Raw genomic sequence first — 21,781 nt, 5'->3', positions numbered from 1 at the left:
TGCTGGACAGAATGCCAGAGAGCGTATGTAGTGAGTAAAGATGGATAGCCTGTATCTCAAAAGTCAAAAATCAGTGGTTGGTTCACACAGAGCCCACTTAATACAAAGATTGTATAAATCTAATGATAAGAAAAATCAGTCGTGTGATAGTGCTTGGCGCAGATGTGTCCAAGCTACAAAACTGGTTTTTCCTTGCTGAATGACTACTGAAAAAGAGACCTTCATAATTAATATTGTTTCACAAAGTATCAGTTTACTTTTAAAGGAGGGTAGTTACCAGTGGCAGATATTAATGGTGCCTGTTGTTGAAAACTTAGTGTCCATCTAATGAGATGATTAAGATCTTTAGATGCTACCTCATTACAGTAAAATCTGTCTGCCTAGAGGAGAAACAGAAGACACATTTGCACATGAACATGGATCAGTGTGGTAACTCAGGGCCTTCTGATTTTACATTTTTCCTTCCTTCGTTTCCTTGCATCTGGTATTGGTGGTGAATATAATCAACCTCCTAGCTCTGCTCTTGTATGATTTCTCTTTATAGTCCTTATGTGTGACTGAGTCATTGTTGTTGTATTTGCTGTCATGTCAGCTGCATTTTCATAGACGATGTATAATTTCTTTATCAGTAGCTATCTTCTCATCTTGTTTGTATTACTGGAAGCAACATCATCTCTTGCTCTAAGGAAAAATAGTTTTATTTGATTCATCATTTCAGGACGTAGTTTTATCTGGTTAGTTTCATGGGATTGAATCTGACATTTTTATTCCATTATTATAAGACTAATTTTCTATTGTGCATTCTAAGAAGTTAGTAGAGTTTCAGTTATTTCTACCAAGAGAAAAATCTGTCACTGAACTTAACGCTTATTTTATATAATCATGCTTATTTAGGAAAAAATGAATATCGGGTCTCATTTTCCAAATAATTTTGAGATCAAAGGACAGAACTCCATTTCCCAGCCTGGTGTTGCCAGCCTTCATTGTGCTCACAGAGCTGTCCCTTCACCTTCTCTCACGGTCAAGTTACCAGCACTTTTGTTGTCTACTGGTTATCTGTGTTTTTCAGGATCCATATCTTCTGCCTTCTAAGCAGGACTTTTATATGATGTAGTCACAGGATTGATTGCAGGTTTTGGGGGTTTTTTTTGTTTGTTTGGGGTTTTTTTTGTTTGTTTGTTTGGGTTTTTTTTGTTTTTTCCTATTAGAAAAAGTAATAGTTCCCTTATTTAGTCTTAATGGAATGTCTTAGATACTCATCCGCTTCCCGTGCATTTGGGATTGCCAGTAGATGACAGACAGTTGTTGGCAGCAGCCAATTCCCAGAGTAATGTGTCAGCTGATTCAGCTTCATATTAGCAAGAGGGATTCAAGCCCTTCCCTGCTTTTGTGTAATGTTTTATGGGGCTACCTTAATTATCAGAGAAATAACACTGACACGTGGGACTAGTGATGTAATGGTTAGAGAGAAAATCCAAATACAACCAAAAAATAATGAGGCGTAGTGTTAATTGCATACCACACTGATAAAAGAATATACCTTCTCTACAGTTAGAGTGGCAATGGAAGTTATCATCAGGTGTTCAAAAATAGCACATTGGGGACTGCCATGTGCTTTTTAGTCACTATGTGGAAATATAGAAATCCAAGCTAAAGTAAAAGTAACTTCACAGAATGACTTGCAGTGAAAAGTAACAGAGAGAAATGTACACAGGTTGCCATACTTAGGGCAACAGATCCTTTCATGGTCAGTTTTTCACTCATTGAAGAAGGGAAAAGAGAGACGTGCTGAACAAAAGGATAGCTGAACAAATAATAAATTGTCGAAATATGTCCCAAAACAATTTATTTAGCTGTTCATGATTCCTGTATGTGCCAGTTCCATTGCTTCTGATGACCAGTGAGAGATCTTTCAAAAAAGAGAGAAGGTGAACTACATTTAAAAGCTGTGGTAAAAGGCATTTTGATCTAAATGGCAGATTTCTGTTGCTGAGTACCATAACCCCTCAGACTTCAGTGGCAATATATCAGTAATAACTTGGAACAGGCTTTTCCTGGAGAGAGGGTGGGTTTGGTGCTTTTTTTTGTAAGTCAGTGCATACTGTTGGTATCAATGGCTAATTGCTTTTATTCCAAATGCTGATAGGATATTCCAAAAGAGTCTTCGGTTGTCTCATACCATGCCTTTCCCCCAGTATGTACAACTGTGTGTTCACCCTATTTTCCCAGAGAAGTTTGACTGAAAATGCTAGCCCTAATATTCTATATAAAAGCAATAGTGTATTTTATCATGAAGATCTGTTATCACATTTGTATATAGAAAACAGTGACTAAAGTCATAAAAGCCCTTATGAAATTTATAGTGTGAGGATACACCCTTGGCTAGATGATTTTTGGAAAAGTTTTTCAGCTGTTTTCAGGGCCAGGTCAAGGTCATATAATTATTTGATTATTAAATCAAGGTGTGCAAAAAGGTAGTCCTGCATCCACTATTACCCCATTCTCTGTACTGGCCACAGGATACTCAAACACCCATAGCAGGGCTAAAGCTGCTTAAATACTAATGGAAAAGCTTACAAGGCATAATCCCTGTGCAGGCGTTGCCGCATAATACAACTGCCATACCACAATCTGTTGAGGAAAATCAGAAATATTTAATAGCGATGCCCCAGCTTACATGCGCATATTGCAAACACTTGCATAAAGAGAGATGTTGCCAGACATTACTAGAGCAGACTCCTGCTTTTTGGACCAATTGTCTATGAGGCATTTTTGTCATTTTATGCATTTAATGACAAATCACTTACTCTGTGCAGATCATCATGAATGCTTCAGACAGATACATGGATAGAAGGACATGAGAAACAGAATCTTACCTTAAGTGTACTATTGTTAGGTTTTGCTTTTGAAAATAAGAAAAATGCAAGAAAGGAAATAAAAGGATGAAATAAGAATAACGTGGTACACGCGGGAAAAAGAAACTGGATAACTAGAAATAGGAATGTTTGGGAAATGTGAAACTCTTGACATGCGAGATTTATGGGCAATGTATGATAGATCTTGTGCCGGCTCCCAGAAGTCAGAGCTGGAGTGTTTATGTGCCTGAAAGGCAGTCTGCTTTTTTTCCAGCAAGATCAATTGATCTAATAAAAGGTACTGCCTCTCTTGCCAGCCAGAAGAAAGGGAATTCATTCAGGTGCTCTGTGAAAGCTCCTGTTGTGCTGGCCCTCCAGGGGTGGACCTGGGAGTCTCTTCCTGGCTCCGTATTTCCACCTGCGTTTGCAGGCCGAGAGCCTGCTGTGCTGGGCCTTCCAACATCACCGAAGGCCTCCTTGACAGAAGGTGACGGCCCTCGGGATGCCAGGCCCTGAGCTGCCGGCGTGCACCCGAGCGGGCCGGATGGATGGCGGTGCCCGCCTGCCGAGGCCGCGGCCCGGGCGCGTCCCCGCGGGGCTGCAGCGGGCGCCTCTCCGCGAGATGGCGGCAGGCACACGCCGTCCCGCACCCGTACAGGCGCTGCCTTGCGCCGGATAGGTAGTTCCAGCCCTCTTTCCCGTGGTCTGAAATCATTGCCTTTACGTGAGTTTCATGCTTAATTGGATTTACTGGTGCTTGCTAAGAGATGCAATTTTATTTGCCTCTGATACTAAAGCAATTAGATAGTCATGAATACAAGCCACATCCTTTGTAATCACTTAATGCTAATTAATTAGTGACTTAACTCTGCCTGGTTTGAAGTGAGTAGCATAAATGGGAATTTGTGCATATTACTTTTTCCACCAATATTTATCATACGTATTTGACCTGCCAGTTTCTTTCTTCAGTTAATAAAATTAAGGTAGAATCAATGAGGTGGAATTCGTTAATTTTACCTTAATTCTACCTTAATTCTTCCGTGCCATTTCACATAAGAATGTCACAGAGAGATTTACTTATGGATGTTATGGAGTTGCAATCCTAAGATGTGCTGTACAACCCCAAATTTTACTGAAATATATAGTAATGAAAGGTATTTTGGATCTTTGATGAAAGCACAAACTCTCCAACCTCTCAGGACATTCCTGCTTCTTGATGATCTATGATTGTGATTATTTTCTGCTTTTGACTCAAATCATGTTCAGAGTCAGCTTTCAAGTGAGAGGCATTTTACGTACTATTCGTACTTAAAACTAAGATAGAATGTGCTTGCACTGACCTAGCAAAGCAGTTAGGTGCTCTACCTTGCAAGATCAAACCTTGTGTCATTATATTATATTACATTCTTCCTGCCTACCCCATGCAGTGAGAACTGAAGAAAACCTAGGTATGACTCCTGGCTTTTCTTTTTTTTTCCTGGGGAGTATGGGGCAGAAGTGTGGCAGCACTACTGTCCTTTCTGTGTAACCAACTTGAATAAGTAATCTCTGGCAGGCAGCCTTTAACACAGTGTCCCTTTGTCTGGTAACTTGCTGCTACTGTGCTTGACTTGAAAGCATTTGTAACAGAGCGGTGCTGTGTCCTTGAACACCTACTGACATCCAAACAAAATGAAGTGTAATGTCACTGATAGCAGATAAGTATGAAGGTTCTTGTGCAGGCAGATTTCAAATATTAAAAACTTCTAACACTTGTAACAGGTAATGTATCAGTGTGCTATTTCTTGGGAAAATAATCTCTTCTCCCAGTCCCTTGTTCTTATAAAATCACTTTACAGCTTTACTTCTCTTATGAGTAAGCATGTCCTTTCCTTGGTGTCCTTTACAGCATGGGTCAAAGTGACCACTTTCCATACATTTGAGCCCAGACCAAAATTGCATATCTCCCTAGAAGCACTGAGCTAGACCTTTGGCACTGGCACTGTTAGCTGTATCACTCAGCACAAACATTTGCTTTTGTGTCTTGAGGTGGAACCTGCATGCAGAAGTGAAGTAACTAGACTGGAAAATACATATTTCATTTGTTGGTGTAGGGAAGCCTGCCGAGAGATAAAATGGCAAATGTGTTGTTATTTTGTGAACTCCAAGGATTATATGATTTTTACATCACCAGAGTCTGACAGTGTTATCTGTCCCTTCACAGCTCTGTGCTTTTTTTCCAGTATGAGGCAGCTGCATCATGATGTGTTGGATAAATAAGGGGGCAATGAGAGAGAAGTTAAGAATATAATCATTTACATACAGAAAGGGGAGCTGAAAAGGAACAGTGGTAATAAAATCTAGGGGACAGTTTCTGTGTAGGAGCCTGGGAGACTTGAGGGCCCATTGCATTTCTGTTACTGGCATCTTGGGCGATGTTAAGGCAAGTCATCCATATAACTGAGGTAATGAGAGAGACATGCTTTGGGTAGTGTTTTAGCTCTTCCAATGTGAAGTGTTTGATAACAACTAGATACTATTATTCTCCTCCTATCTCTGCCACTGACTTCGGGGAAGTCATTTAACATTTAGATTTCAGTTTTCCACTTCTGCAAAATATGACTAATTATATTGTAGTGGCTCAGTTTGTAGGACATGCACAGACAGCCTACTGAGGAAAGGCAGGAAAGACCTTACCCTTTAAGGAAACAGCTTTGAGAGGAAGCTGAAGAGTGCATTTCCTGACCCAGAGACTGTGCACTTTGGAGAGGGAGGAAGTGTTCAACTAGCCTAAGCAGGAGGAGAACAGTAACTGTCTCTGTACTGTTTTCCAATAATAAATGGAAATACTTCTTTAGCTGAGGTGAGTTCATGCTGCTGAGACCTCAGGTGTAGCAGCAAAATTTGATCGCATTTTATATCAAACCTGTTCATCATGAAAGCTTGGACTATACTATAGTATTTATAAGGGCTGCTTTTGCTAAATGCTGTCCTAACCAATCTGTCTGTAGATTTGAAATACCCGAAGCGCTGACATATAAATTCACCTTCAGTATTCTTTTTGCCAATTTGTCTTTCTGCATCAGAAAGCATGCTACAGCATTGGCTGAGTGAACTGCATAGGGCTGGTTGGACTGGTCTGCACAAATAGAGAATTGATTCCAAGCTGCCCAGTACTCCAGCTGAATCACAAGCCTTTACAGCTCTGCTCAGCTTGAGTTATTGTGGCAGATAGAGGAGTACACAAACACAATTAATTAGGCTGTTCAGGTGAGATTTCCAGCCCCTTTCTGAAAAGTCAAATTTCTGTTTGCAGCTACAACTTCACATCTAATTTCTTTCACCCAGTGTAATTTGACCTGAAAAGTTCAGATTTTCCAGAGTTGTTTTTGGATGTTCTGGGGATTTTCTGTTCTAATCGTCTCAAACATTTGCGATTTGCCACTTATTATTCTTACTTTGCACCTCTTTTTGCATTGGAATAAATAACAAGAGCTGATCCGTCACTGAAATACCATCCCAGTCATTTGTTTCCATAGCTCCCAGCAAGGTTTCCTTCTGCCAATGGCAAAATTTATGGGAGATATCCCTCACCATGCCCAGTCATCTTCCCTTAGCTAGCTCTGTCTAGAAATCTTTCTTTTTCATTCTCTGCCCTCTGAAGTCTACAGTAGATTCTGTCTCTGAAAATACTGTAAAACATCTTTCCCAGATCCTTTTGTTGTTAGGCATTTTCCTTACCAAATATGAATAAATTGCCTCATTTTTAAATGTGCCAGTATCTTACACTTCAACTGTATACACCTTGGGATATTCTGTAGAGTTCATTAACAGAATGGTCAGGTTCAGTAAGTACATCTTATCTTAAAGACGGTGGAAGTCACAACCTTTTACATTTTTATGTCTTGTCCCAGTTTAGCAAATATAAGAAGCAAATCCCTTCCTCATTTCTGAAAGAAAAGATTTTTGAATGGTAGGAGAAACCTACCCAGAAAAAGACATTGCTTTGACTTCCTAGGAAGAAGTCTCCCAATGGCTTTAAAAGATAAGAATATGTAGGTGTTGCAGCCTGACTATTCAGTTTTCATTCCTCTTATATCTCATTTGATGTTTTAAAAAATAGGTAGCCAAAAAGTTACTGGGTGATACTTTTCTAGTAACTTCTGGCTAAGGGACAGAAGCAAGTCTATCTTCTGTCTTAGGTGATTGCCTGTGTTTGGAGCCTGGACTCTGTATGTTCTCTCTGTGGTCAATGGTAAGAGAAGTACCTTCAGAAGGCAATTCAGTCACCTTGCTAAAGTCTAATATAGATGCTTGTAGTTGCCCTCTTAAGGCAATTGTCACTCTGAGTATTGATTTTATGGAGAGTTTAAAGAGCTTAGATGTCTAACATAAGCATCTAATTTACCTCCTTAATACAAACCATTTGAACACAGCCCTAACCTTTGAAAGCAGGATGACGGCATGAAACAAAGAACTGAGGTGGTATCAGCTTGTGATAGTGCTGGCCAGCAATGGGGTAGCTGAATTCTGAGTATTTGGGAGTGAAGGTCTTTGGGTATTTGAGTATTTGGGAGGCTGGGCTTGCAGCTTGCTTTTTTGTTCTTGCTTCTGCACTCTAATCACTGTACTCTAGTTCATTAATGCATTCTATCTCTTCCTGAGCATGCCTGCTCCTATGACTTCAAACATCTCTTGTTGGTATAGCTCCAAAAAAAAAAAAAATCTCTATCAAGGATCTAATTTTGGGGGAAGGGCTTTGTTTCTGTATTTTTTTTACTTTTTAAAAAATATTTTTCTTTTTAAGAATTGAAGAAGTGATTAGAAACAGAAGAACAGAAGCTAAAGACTCGATTTGAGGGTAGCACAGCATCTCTCCAGCAAAATGAAAGTCTAGAGTGTTGGACTTAGAAACATATGCTCTCAGAGTGGTAGAAGTTAGATGTACATTGTGCCTGGTGGAACTGGGTCAAATTTTACCTCAGTCCCTGCGCTGAGTCCTGTATTGGCTGATGTGGCCTTCAAAAATACCTAGCCTGTAGGAAACACTAAATTTAGGGGCATGGATGAAATATTGGCCATCTGAATATAGCCTAGAGTCTTTCTGCATGAGAGTAAGATAGGAATAATAACACCACCTTGCTTTGCAGGAGAATTATGGAGAATCAGTTTGTTACAAGCTCGGATATTCTGTCCTGGGGGATGTATGAGTACTGTAGATAAATAGAGGGAGTGAAAAAAGCTTCTCTGTATTTCTTCTGTAAAACATTTCTGAGACTGGCAGACTGCAACCTTTCAGCAGTGTTTAAATTCACACTCTTGACAAGAAAAGCATCTTGCTCTCTGTGGTACTGTTTGCTGTTTCTCAGTTTGAAATCACCTAGTAGAGCCCCAGAGGGTTTCTCAAACAGCTGACCATTGAACACAGTCAGGAACAAAGATCAATTGAAAACACATTTAGATTTAAGCTTCCTGGCCTGCTTTTAATTTCTTTGAATCAGCATTGGGAGTTATTACTGTGGTCAGTCTGGCCTTTTATTTGTTCTACGGCTTATTCATATAAACAATCAACTTCAGGGTTTTGACTTTGACAGGAAAGCAACTCCAACTGCTTTCTGGGTTTTTTAAATCTTTCTTTCTTTTTTTTTTTTTTTTAAATATCTTTCAAATATTCCCAAAGTTATCAAAGGATGATGTTTTTAAATGCAGAAAACATGTTAAATAGAAACACATTATTGGAAACGGAACTATATTTATGAGTCTAGAGGGAGTTTGCAAGAAACTCACTTTGCAAGCAGAGTTTGGGTCATGGCACCTTAAAGCTTCAGTAGCTCTCCTGAGTCTGGGATCTGGATTTGTGGCAGCCTGGATTAGTATTTCTGTTCAGATGGTGCTACAGGCACAAAAGGATATATAGCTCCAAAGAGTTTACAGTTCAGATAGAAATCAGGAATAGTCAGTGGTTTGGCTGAGCTTACTTATGCCTTTAGGGGACGGGAGGGGAATCCTAAATGTAGTTTGTAGCAACCTCTGGGCATTAAAATGACTGAAGCACCTGCAGTTCTGTCCATGGCTGTTCTGAGCCCTGAACTCTTTCTCTTGTGTAAGGTGCCGTGCTACTGTATTGCCACTAGAAGTGTGATGCTGAACACGTTGTTTTGTTGCAAGTCTTGCAATGATTGCTGGTTTTGGCTTTTGGGTTTTGTTTCTTTTTTTTTTTAAGACAAGCTACTGTAGTCCTAAAGTAAGTGATAATATCAGCTTTTAGAGTTTTGTATTATGTTTTTAATTCTTAATGTTACAAAAGAAAATTATGACTATGGGAATACTGTATCAAGTAAATATTGTTTTGTCAATATGCAAAAACTTTCACCCACTTTCACAATTTTGGGGATAGTTAGATAGGATATTTGAATGTTGAAAGCTGATGGTGATATAGCATCACTGTCAAGAAGAAAATAATAATTAAAACACAAACATACATATGTTTGTGTTATATATGTTAGACCAATACATGGCAAATACATTGCAATGCAGACACACTCAAAATAGTTTAGGTACGAGAAGTACTAAGGCCACGTTAGTACAGCAGCCTCCCTGGACTAATACACCCTTCACAGTGGGGCCACTTAATTTCCGTGCTCAGTCAGCTATGTTATTTCCTATAACCAAGCTAACTTGCTCAGGTACCACAGCTGTCACTATATGGCGGTTTGTAATGCAGGCATATAAGTTCACAGAAGGACAAGCACACAGGAACAAACAACATCCCCAGCAGAGATCCCAGGCTCTGAGTCAGTATGCTAAATCTTTTTAAGGGAATAGCATTAGTGATAGCTTCAATATGCATCAGGGTATTCATTATTAATAATGGTAGCCTAGAGCCAGCTAATTATATTTGCAGGTTGGTTTCCCTAAAAAGCAGATGTTGGACAGATGGTAGTCAAATGATCAGTCATGCCACCATCTACAGCAAGTCCAAGGGCTGTGGGGAAAAGGGTAGTGTATGGAACATACTTCTTATTTCTGTGGGAGCCTTGTACTTTTTTACAGGTATACAAAGGCTCACAGAAATATATAACTTGTTGGTTAAGAATTGTAGAGCTGCTGATGGTTGGCTACAGCAAGTTAGCAAGGCTTCACCTTGATGTGCTTGTTACCCTTGGGTGACTGTGAATCCTGTAACATAACTCTCCAAAGGTGATGAGACTGCATTCTAGCCAGAGTTCTGCAGAAGCCTTTTCTTTGGCTGGAACACTTCTTGCTTCTCTTTTTATTCCTTTTCCTTGAAAACTTTTATTTTTGTGTGCTTTTTTTCAGTCTGCTTTCTCATGGAAGCTCTCTATGCTGTTATGTTTCATGTCAATAGCATTGGAAGAGTATCCCTTCAACTGAAAACTGTTGTTCAATATTCTTTTGCAACTGAGGTACTCAAAGCAAATACAACCGCCTGCGTAGATAGTGACTTGTAGTGTAGTCCAGTATTTAACAGGGCTTATGTAAGGTAGTGTTCAGTCTTTATCATCTTTGTTCAGCATGGGAACTAGAATTGTATTTCCTGTGTAATACCAAGCCTTTCCTAAGACATAATTCTGACCATGGGTTCATAACAGTACTGGGTTTAGTGCATCTTAATTGTTGCTAAATGCATTTGTTTTGTCACCTGAAGTCAAATTACAGGACACACGCTATGCAACTAGAACGTGGTACTTAATTGTGTTAAGTGGTATGTCCAGTTTGTGTCACCACAGGAGAAGTTCTTTTGGGTTTTGGGAAGAACGTTTGCAAAGGCTCAAGACTGCTCCATTAAAATGAAATCTTCAGTTTCCATTACCCTTTAATCAGATGCAAACCAGAGCTTCCAGGGATTGTAAGGGATTGTAATAATGTCTCAAGTTGAATTTGGCTCTTTTGCAGCCCATCAAAAGAAGTTGTCCTTGACAAAAACAATATTTTAAATATCTGCTCATAAGCACTGGAGCCAAAAGGTTGCTATTTCATTTGGCAAAATACCTTCCCAAGAACAAGACTGAGACCTGAAGCTGAGCCAAAATAAGCTCCAACAGATGCTTAGCCTAGAAAGCACTAGACTGAATGGCTAAAATTGTTGAAAGAGTATACAGGAAAAGGGAAGGGCAGCTAGCTAGTTCTGCTTCTGACTTGGTGTGTAGGCAAGCTGCATCCTTTCTGTCCTAGCGCTCTGCCAACTAGAGGACCTATCTCATCTGTCTGCCACCTCACTTCAGCTTCTGGGGCTTAATCCATTTCTTGCTGCAAGTACTGCTGTAGTCAACAATAGACATTCTTCTGTTCATAATAGCTGAGGAGTCTAATCTTGTCCTTTCCTAATGGACTCTCTTTAGCTTGAATAGCGAAAACTGTTTTTGGATCAAGAGGCTCTGCTGTGGCCTTCCGTTCACGCTTTCTGTAATGCAGCTAATACTTGAAAAAGAAAAGTTTCAGATGCTAGCGAGATTGGAGAATTGCAAAAGCTGTGCTCCTATGATGACTGAGGTTGATCTAATTGGCCACACAGTCCTCCTTTCCTTCCAGGCTGGTTCTGGCCTTTATCTGTCCTCACATAATGCTGTCTTTGCTCTCAGATCTGGTTAGAAAGTTAATAACTTTCTTGGTGTCTTTTCTGTTAATGCGAAGAAGGGGTGTGGGACTCTGAGGCAAGGACAGAGCAGGACTGTGGTGGCCAGGAGTTGGATTGGTTCAGGTTGTTGTAAAAGTACAGCCTGATGATGCTGTTCTATGAGAGTTTCTGTGAAACTGCAGCTTAAGTACTTGGTCATTTTCCAGATTCTGGCAGCGAGAGGAGGTGAGGACAAACAAGCTAAACAGCTTTCCTGGGGTACAGAGGTGCCTGATCCATAACCAGAACTGAAGTCCTGGGATCTTAAGTCAGACCGTAATCACAGATATCACCAGGATATAAGCAGCTAATTGCTGCTCTTCTGGAAGTAGTCAGTCAGTCTAGATAGCTTTGTTCAAATTAAGAAATACCAAACGTCAGTGCTCAAGGGAAAAGCTAAATAAATGTTGGTTGTGCTGCACTAGAGGTTGGGACAGATTCTTATCTCACTGGCTTTGATGCATGCCTGGAGTAGGCCTTCTATCTGGTGTAATTGATACCAGGGTGTCTTGTGAAATTAAAGTTTTCTAGAGCTTGAGGCGGAGAGGAGAGCAAGTGGCAAGGATACCAACCCTGTTCATAAATCTCTAAATTCAAAGAAGCAGGTGTTTGTTTGTGTATGTGGCTTTATTTATTTAGACTGGCTTTGACACTGGCTTTCTCCCCTAGGCAAAATTCAGAAGGAGCTTTGCCTTAACTGCTCCTGTGAAGCCTGTGCCCATGGAAATAACACAATATGACTGATGCTCCTTTGCATTAAAGAATGCTTCCAAACTTGCTCCAGCATCCAAGGAACAGGTAATCTCATTCCATAACTGTAACTCCTAACATCTGAAATCCAGAATCACAGTGGAGAATAGTGGTGGGAGAAAGATAGATTGCTTAAAAAAAAAAAAAAGTCATTTGCACTTAAAAATAGCCAGCATATGCTTTCTCAGAAGCATGCTGTGCTGTGCTGTGATATATAACAAACTAAGATAACATTAGTGGCCAAAAAGTACTTATAATGAACAGGAGATATCCTTTGGAAGGTGTTGGCTCACATTGATTTCAATACCTTTTATTGGACAAAAGGGGTTCCAAAAGCGCTGATTTGGGCTTGTCACAATCTTGGTAAATTATTATCCTGATATTACTCTATTGAGGTGGTATGAGCATGGTGATAGCAGGCAAAGCTGTTGGGAAGTTAGGATTCAGGGGAATCCATTGAAAATCTCAACTTGCCTAAGAGCATCTGACTGTCCCTAGAAGTCTGACTTTGTACTAAATATGTGGCAGCACTGTGTTACCAAGAGTGCATCTTGGGAAAGAGCACTGCCAGAAAAATCTCTTTCCCAGTATTTCCTAGGAGTCAGTTTGGCCATGTCTTGTACAAGATTGCTGCACTGCAAACTGCTTGGGTTTTATGGCTTGGGTAGAGCTGCTTTTGGGGGACATTTGAGCTTTGATTTGCTCACTGGTCCAGACCTTGTGAGGTCTGGTAGAAGAAGAGGCTTTCTCCATCCTATATTTAAAGAAGCCTTAGTGGGTTGCTCTAAAGAACTGGGGTATTGGTTTCAGCTTCAAGTTAATGAAACCATAGCAACCTGCTGTGGGATGCAGCAGTTGACAGCCTATATATCAAGAATGGTTCAGTCTCTGTGAAAGTGGGAATAAACCTCCAATACCTGATTTTAAAGAACTCCTACAAGTTTGGCTAAGAGTCTGCATTTAAAGGTGAGGGGTCTAGGACATAGATAAGCCATTCAGGTTCCATCTAGCAAAAGCTACGTGTGCCTGCTTTAATGTAACTATAAGGAACTGTATCTTCACAGAGGGACTAAGCATAATCTGAAACCAGTTGTCTCTCTATAAGCATAAACAAAGTCACAACAAGAAAGACATGCTGATCATTGGATAGAAAATGCCATGAAAAAATTTTGTCGCTCAAGAAGCAGGCACATTATTCTCTGTAATGGGAGGAAATTTTTTTTTTTCAGTCTGGTTTGACCTCAGATTTTGTTGTTCATTCTGTTACCAGAATTGTTGATCTGTAAGCCCAGGACACCATCTTTTAAATGATGCCTGTATCATTTATCACAGTTTTTCTCTCCAGTTCATCTCCGACATTTGTTGAAACACTTCAACAAAACCTGAATTGCTGAGGTTAACTTCTTTAGTGTGTTTGTGGGGTTTTTGAGTGCTACCCTTAAGCCATTTGCAATGCCCCAAAAACTTACTGATAATCTACAAAACCAAATTACAAGCAGTGTTTATTCTTGAGCATTATTAACTTGCAGTATTTCTGGCTCACAGGAAATCTTAGCTCAAGTTTATCCCAACTCAGAATAAAAACACTGCTTGCAGTAATCTGCAAATCAGAAATTTTTATATACCCCCTTGGAAATGGCAGTTGCTGACTGAAATCACCTGTTTGCTTATTATACAATGAACTGTTGAGCAAGGCAGAACAGCTGATTAGAATCCAGAAGCTTTAAGATTTCCAGCCCACAGTTTCTGTTTTGGGAGAAGGAGTACTGGAAGCCCAGAAAGTTTGTGTTTTGCCTTGAGTTCTTTAGGTTCTATGTTACCTTGAAAAAGAAGCCTAAAAGTCCTTACTGTCTGTACTCCTGGTTAGTGCACTAGATTACTAGACTAGAAATCAGAGTAGATAGGGCTTGAACAAATTTGGTTTCTTTTTAATTGTTTACCAGATCTACCAGTGAGGCCCTACCTGCTGTGTGGTCCTGTAGCAACTGGTGAAACAGAAGTATTGTGTGTACATAGAACTATAACAGGATGTGTTGTGCTGTCCAAAAAGGTAACAAAAATCTGCTGTGGTTTTTTTTTTTCCCTGCCAGTTCCAGAGATTTCAGCCATTTGAGGCTCATTTTTTAAATGAGATCTGTACTCCAGCTCTACTGGTGCTTGCTATGTCCTGTATGTATTTTTACTTGAAGAGGTGCTTGGGTTTCTCAGTCCTGAGACTGGGTTTAAATTTAGCACAGACAAGCGCACTGGCAACTCAAGAAGAATTAAATACAGCAAGGCCCCTGACTTGGGATGCATGCCTGTACTAGGGATCTGTGATCCTGTTCTACTCTCTGTTTTTGGTGTGTGGGTTGGGAGTGAGGAGGGTGAGGACACTGATGCATAAACAAATATAAGGGTTGCTTTGCTATTGCAGCTCACAGCAAGGCAGGGTGTGCTTATCAAGTCTAGTATGACAGAAATTAAACCAATTTGTTTCTCAGTTAAAGAAAAACTAATATAAATGTGCTTATAAGCATTTTTTCTGATTATCTTCATGCAATTTATGGCTGTAAGTGGAAGATACCTACATAAGGTTAACTATTGAGTTGTGAATAGGACAATGTGTTTTAGGGTAGTGAAGTCCTTAGTGCACTACCAGCTGATCTTGGTCCAACCAATAACAGAGTTTCAACTGCTTTTGGTTGATTTAAGACTTGCCCCTTGTATGAAAACTAGTTGTGCTTGGAAATCTGCAAAAACTTACTTCTGAAGTATCCTGTTCCAATATAAGGATTTTTGAAGGCTTGGGCTTACTCATCTGAATTTTCTAAAGCATTGGTCAGGCTCTTCGATATGTTCCTTGAGCACTAACTTAGTCAAAAGTGTACAAGTGTTCTCTATGTAAAATTGCAAGTGTGTTTCCATGAAAAGCTATTGTACCTCCACCTGGTTATGTGAATACAACATCAGGGTAAGTCAGCTGGTGGCATTGCATTGAATAAAAAAACCTGTTTCTTACTTAGGAGGAACTTATCTTGAGGGTTTTGTCACTTTTTTTTTTTAATGGCATTGTTTGTGTTGCATCCTCTGTTTTAGCTGACATTTCCTGTTTTCAGTTTTGCTGATGGACTTCCGTGGTATTTCTGTCCTACAGGGATCAATTCAGGAGTTCGCCTTCCTTTATGTTGTAAGTAAATAGCCCCATGTGGTGGGACTTTAAGTCACTATTAGTTGTAGCAGGAAAATAATGAGGGTTATATATCAGTTCTCCAGCTGTCTGTCCATATGACTGAATTAGATGAAAGTTGATGATTTTGTATTATAGTCATTTTGACAACTTTATTTGGGCAAGTGACCTTCTTTGTTGGGATTCCTTGCATCTCACAACTGTATGCAGAGCAAGCAAGTGAATAGGAACTACCATGCTTGGTTGGTTTGGGTTTACAGGCCAGCACTCTTGTCTCCAGTAACACATACTTCCAATTCCTTGGGAAGATACTCTGCACCATGAAGGTGTCTTCCCAAAGGAATAAAAAAAATGTTATCTAAAGCACCAAAACTAATAGGAAATAACAAGTCCTCTGTATGTCATCTGTTGCCTTTTCAAACTGAGGGATGCAGCTTGAGGACTGGCTCCATGAACATCTGAATAATGGATAGATACACCCTCAATCCAAACATCTCTGGGTGGTTCTCCTGTGCTCAGAGGGAGGGAACCAATTCCAGGAGCACACTCCCCAGTCTGTTATGCAACCCAAGCATGCAGGCATTCAAAGCATTTCCCATAGGTGATCTTGATGTTTTCAACTCCCTAAAGAGACTAAACTTTTTGCCTCCACTTTGATGAACTCTGGCTGCCTTCTCTACATGTCAGGGAGGGCAATGGGAGTGGCATCTAATCTCTTCTGCAAAGCACTGTGGAACACCATAGTGTGTAGCACTGTTCAGGTCCCACAAGAAGGGATACTTGCAGCAGACAGTGTGGCAAGGCAGAGCTGGAAGATGTAATAATGAGCCAGAGGCACTGAAAGGTTCGATCTGCAGCATATGAAGAACCTTATAAGTCGTGCTTTATGTGTGTAAGGCTAAGCTGTTTATCCAGATTTTGTGGGACTTATTTTTAGCTATAGCAGGCACTGTTAGAAATATTTAGAAAGATCTTCAAAGCATCACCAGATGTTTGAGACCAGCAGTCAGCTCAGTGGGCCTCAGTTTTGTTGAGATGGTATTTGATACTAATAAAAATCAATACATGAGGGCATTTACAGCAGAGAACAGCTATGACAGTAGAAAGGCAGGATGTTGCAGTCTGTCAGCTTCGTATGTACAATGCTATTGATTTGAAGATGTATACTGTAATTTTGCTTCCTAGTAGACCATTTCTCTTCTAAGGATAGAGAAAGGACAAAAGGGTTTCCTGGAGACCTGGGGGCTAGGAGCAAGCTGGGAACTGGAGGAGGTGTGTCCAGTCTAATGGATAACTGAGGTAGCAGTGGTCGTGCTAGTGTTAAGACATGAAAATGAAGCATTCTGGGGATTTAACTGTGAAAGGTCTAAATATATCTGGTGAGAAAGCTTTCTTCTTGGTTTCAGCGGAGACCCAGGTGTTGAGGAAAAAGCAAAAGAGTAAGAAAAGAGATGAAAGAACTTGTAACCAAGATTGCTTGTGTCGGATTCTGGATGAACAGCAAGATCCAGTTTCCATTGCTGTTGGGAATCTTTTAACAACGAGAAGATGAATCTGTGAAGAAGGAAACATACAAAGCTACAAGATGGAGGTTTGTGAGAATCCTTGACATAGCTAAGAAATGCGAAGTTGGTCTTAGTGTATCTATTTGCTAAATCCTCTATTCAAATTCTTGCTGCTCCTCAGAAAATTCTGCCTCTGTCAAACCATTTCTGTATGCAGGAAAGCATTGTGTTTACAGCTCTGTGAAGAATTATCTTGGGTTTCCCGCAGGCTTGTAAACCAGCTGTTTATTTCCTTCAGTCTTAATCTTATGCTTGTAAGAAAAAGTGTTTGGAAGCTTGAAGTTAGGCTGAATTGTCTTCCCATTCCTTCAAATCATGGTCACAGAAACTGGTTCTGATGCTTATTCCTAGTTAACCATGGTATCCTAACTGCTGAGTTTGTCTTGTTATCTCTGTGGACAGCCTGCCCTGTTACCAGGTACTGTTAGACTGGAAAAGGGAAGGGTCTGGCAAAATATTTAGATCTAAGCACCAACTTCTTGTGATTGTGTTGTAACCGTGTGTTTTTATTTCCTGTCTATAAAATGTGACAAGTACTTTCTTCTTCCCATCATATATAAAATTATAAGCTCTTTAGGATAGTGACTTTTCAGTTCATAAGGCTCAGAGGACCCCTTGTGTCCCTTAAGCACACCAATGCTGTCACCAATAAAATGATCTTAAGTCTTTGGCCACTGGCTCCTTATCCAAGCCAAGCAGCATGGTCAGAGTCAACACTTGCAGGGACCATATCCTAAATGAGCTCTTGGTGTAAAGCTAAATACTATTATGGTGGGTTTGTTTTGTTTTGTTTTTTTTTTCAGCCAATCTTATTTTGAAGGGTGGGAAGAAGGATATTTTCTCTATTGTGTGCTTCTTCATCGAGTACTTTGTTGCATTAGTAAGTGGGGAAAAAAAAAAGAGCCTGTCTGATCTAGCTCAAGTGTACTGTTCTGGAAATGCAATTTCTACTGGCATGAATTAACAGGCTTCCAAAAAATAACTGAGTATTACACGGAATATACAGTTCTGTTTTGACATTGCATATATCTAGCATTATATATTTATCTAAAAGATAACTGATGAAATTAAAGTAGCTCAATACCATCTCCAGCTGAAAAAACACAGCTTTTGTACAGCATAGCCCTTGGGAAGCTTGGATTTGTGTCTTTTGGATCAAATTACTTTTCAAAGTTGGAGACCATGTTGGAATTTTGAATCCTCTTTGTTGAGTTTAACATAGGATCAAAAGGGCAAATTTGGCAGGTAGGTTCCCTGTGTCTGCTGGTTCAGAATTTATTGGTAGGAGTTCTTATAAGAATCAGTTCAGTATAATTTTTGGAAAATAATCTGATGTTAATAGAATATTATACAATGAGAATATACATGGGTGATTCTGTACTAGACCCCTATGTGTCCCCAGACGTGAGTTTTAGGCAATTGTGTGTGTGCTAAAGCAACTGCCTGGAGAGGAAATTGGATAAGTGTTTTCTGTCACGATACCTGTCTGAAGGAGGTCTGAATCAGTTTTGATGGGATGTGGAATATCTTCCGTATAAATACTAGTAGTCACTGCAAAGCTGTTTGGCCATGCTGACAGGAACTGCACGGTTGGGTGTGTACGGCTGAGCACAAAATTCTTCAGAAAATCAAAGCAACAGCCATAGAATGGAAAACTACTAAATAAGTGCACTGTAGAAGACACAAGGGCATGAACTTAGGATCTAGTCCTTCCCTTCATTCCTCATTTAATTTTCCCTTAGGGTGAGTACCAGTAAAGTCCAGTTTAAGTCGTGAGTCCCAAATTTGTCAAAACTACTTGAATATTTGATCAGTAAATATAGGTCACCTGAAAGATAGAGAAGATGGTTTGTGATGGGCAAGTGAGAGATCATGTTGTGTAATACTGTAATGCAGTTTGTGGTATTTGCGGTTGACCTTTCTCTTTTGGCAGTGCAGAATATTTTCCAAAATAGGCACAAGCCAGTAAGTTTCAACTTGAGAGCTCTCCGAGCTGTGAATCCATTCCTAGCAAGGATCCAGATTTAGAGCATCCAGCTTTAAGTTGTCTTGAGATGCAACTCCTTATTCTTTCCACATAAGGAGTGGTGTTATTCTCTTGTAGTGAATTAAAATGACCTGGAAAGAATGCTTTTTTAAAAATATTTTTATTTTTTAGAGTTCTGAAGTTCATTGCTAAGTTGGTAAATTGTCTTTTTAATTCCTCCCCAATCACCATCTCATTCCCCCCCTCCTCCCCTTCCCCAGATATTCAGGTTTTATTTTAATCACTATTTGCCTAAAACCTATCTAGCTATGACCCTGGAAATACTAAATGTAACTGATTACTTTACACTGCCAAACTCTGTAATAATTCTTTTTCCTGCCCCAGTTAAGATTAAAACATGCAATGCAGTGGCAATGAGGAACATCTTGCATGTTTGAGAATTACAGAATGGCATTTTGGTACACTGGCTTACAGTAGGACCAGGAGTTAACTTTGTTGGAATAACTGACAACCAGTGGGGCCAGAGATCCACTTGGTGGCAATCTCTGTTTCTCATGAAGGTTATAAAATTTTGCATGCTGCGTTAGCAGAAAAGGTAACGATGTGCCCAGATAGGCAGTAGTTTGATGCTTCCTACCACATGGAAGACCTATGCACAGACTACTTCCATGAGATAACATACAAGCAGAAAGAAGATGGTTTTCATTTTTTATTCACCTTTTAAAAGCATCCACTATCGTTTAGCTCAAGGGAGTTGTATGTGATGACTTTCAGAAAACAAGGAAAGCTTTGTTGTCAGTAGAAGAAATCAGAGGACAACCGATGAGAGAACTCTGCCCTGTTAGCAAAGTTCAGTCTATTTCTGACTATTCCCTGCATACGTTTAGTCCTTGTCCCTGTCTTTTTTTGCCCCACAGTTGCGGGGGATAGCGTGACATAAATGCCAGTCTGAATACATAGTTCACAGCCTAATGTTCTTGTAAATCTGGTGTCTATTAACCACTGCATAATGGGAGTTTTGATCCAGGGCTAGAGGCTATGGCTGCTAAAAAAAGTCCTTTCTCTTGATGGCTGGTAGTTAGTATTAAATGATGGCAAGGGTACTCACCTGCTTGTCAAAAAAAAATTAATCCATGCTGTGGACTCCTACCAGATGTAAACAGAGAATGTCTAGCTTGGTTCATATGATCCATGTTTGCTGTATAAACTCTGAAGACTACTTATTGTTAGGGAAGTGATGGGTGTAGCAATTACCCTCAAACAGGCTCTGTTAATTAAACAAGAGTTTTCTCCCAAAAAGGCACTTCACAAGCAAACAAAAATGAGAAAGTTTTGAAGTTACAGGACCACTTTACCATTTGCAGCAAATATTTCTTACTAGCAGAAGGAAGGTTCTACAGTGGTATCAAATTTTGTTGCTGGTGTCGGGAATGATGTGAGTAAACTGGCCATAACAAGCAAAACCTCAGTAGGCAATGTGCTCTGTGAGCTTGTGTTTGTGTCAGTATCACTCTACCATTCACATTATGCAATGGACAGTGTAGAAAACTGCCCAGGGTTAGCAGAACCTGAAGACTTGGGTTCCTCATGTGGCCCCATCTCTGCTATTTGCTTCTCTTTGTCGCTAACTGGTTTGTTCTGGTAGCACAGTGCGTTACAGGACACGAAACCAGAAGGTTCTCTTCTGCTTCCTGGAAACCTGATAGCCTATACTATTAACTTTCTAGTGTTTGATTCCTTGTTTTCTACACAGGCTTTTCTAAACTGTTAGTTCATTTGCATTCTGCCAGAAGAAGATATGTTCCTCCAGGCAGCTGAGAGAATAATCTGTAAGTATTGTGGTTTTGGCTAGTGTACAAGCAATGCTGGCTCATGTCAGGCTGCTCAGATGGGCATTCTTGTGACTGCAGAGCAGTCCCAAGGGCATATTAAGAGCAGTTGTTATAACAAAAGGCAAAGGGCAGTAGCTAGAGATCTAGAAATGTCTCCCCTCCATGGATTTTTAAGGTAGTGCCAATGTAGAGAATGAGACTCCAGTTTCTTGTGAGCTGATTTTTGTTTTGGAGGAAGTAGTGTGTGTGTGTGTTGGAGGGAGCTTTCTTTATGGAAATGGATGGAGAAAGGCTTTTACAGAAGACTTCAGGATGCATCACAGCAAACCCAGAGTAGCATGTTGAGTAAGTCATCACCAGGTTTTTTTAAGGTCTTCCTGGAAGGCTGTTTCAGTGATCTGCATGTGCTGCCTGAAAGGAGCTGGAAACCAGTCTGGCAGCAGTACATATCTGCACTGCCCTACTGCAGGCCCAATGTGAAGGAGAAGGTTATCTAGGGTAGTCGGTAATGGCATGAGTTAAGAAAGATCTTGAGTTGCCCAAATTCACAATGTGAGTGAAAGACATACTACAGAAGTAGCTTAAGTGCTAATTTGTTCTTGCTTTTCCTTGTGATTTCTTTTACCTTTAAGCTTCCCCTCATCAACCTTATCCCAAGAAGGCAGCTGGAAAGGAAGGAGAAGGAAACATAGAAATAAAGGCTAAGCATTGAATGCTGAATAGCATTGCCTTACTGATATCTATGCTTGCTTAGCATAGTCTGAAATTGGGAGGGTGCTGTGTTCTTTGTAGTTTGGTTTTTTTATGTCACACCTTACATAACATTGTACATAATACATAACATTATTCATGTACTGCAGTTTAAGGAAACTCCAGTAGAGTGATGACTCTACTTACGAGCTACAGGGATCCTACAAGTTTGGTTTTTTCCTATTTAACACTTTCCATAAATCTGTTGAATTCTATTAGAAAAACTCATACCACTTATGGATTTTTTTTACCCTCC

The 21,781-nt window shown here is 40.0% G+C and overlaps 1 long non-coding RNA gene across 1 annotated transcript in view; it reads left to right on the top strand.

Moving 5' to 3' along the window:
* Positions 1-12,141: 12,141 nt before the first annotated feature.
* The window catches only part of LOC142411321 (uncharacterized), a 31,633-nt gene continuing 21,993 nt past the window's right edge, over positions 12,142-21,781 (top strand). Inside the window, exons 1-3 of the long non-coding RNA XR_012776162.1 lie at positions 12,142-12,270; positions 15,301-15,391; positions 16,798-16,982. This is a non-coding gene — a long non-coding RNA (uncharacterized LOC142411321). The remainder of the gene's footprint in view (positions 12,271-15,300; positions 15,392-16,797; positions 16,983-21,781) is intronic.

The sequence above is a fragment of the Mycteria americana genome, chromosome 6, assembly GCF_035582795.1.
Source record: "Mycteria americana isolate JAX WOST 10 ecotype Jacksonville Zoo and Gardens chromosome 6, USCA_MyAme_1.0, whole genome shotgun sequence".
NCBI classification, from domain to species: domain Eukaryota; kingdom Metazoa; phylum Chordata; class Aves; order Ciconiiformes; family Ciconiidae; genus Mycteria; species Mycteria americana.
Note: the sequence above shows the minus strand (reverse complement) of the source record. Positions and strands in the feature narration are given on the sequence as shown.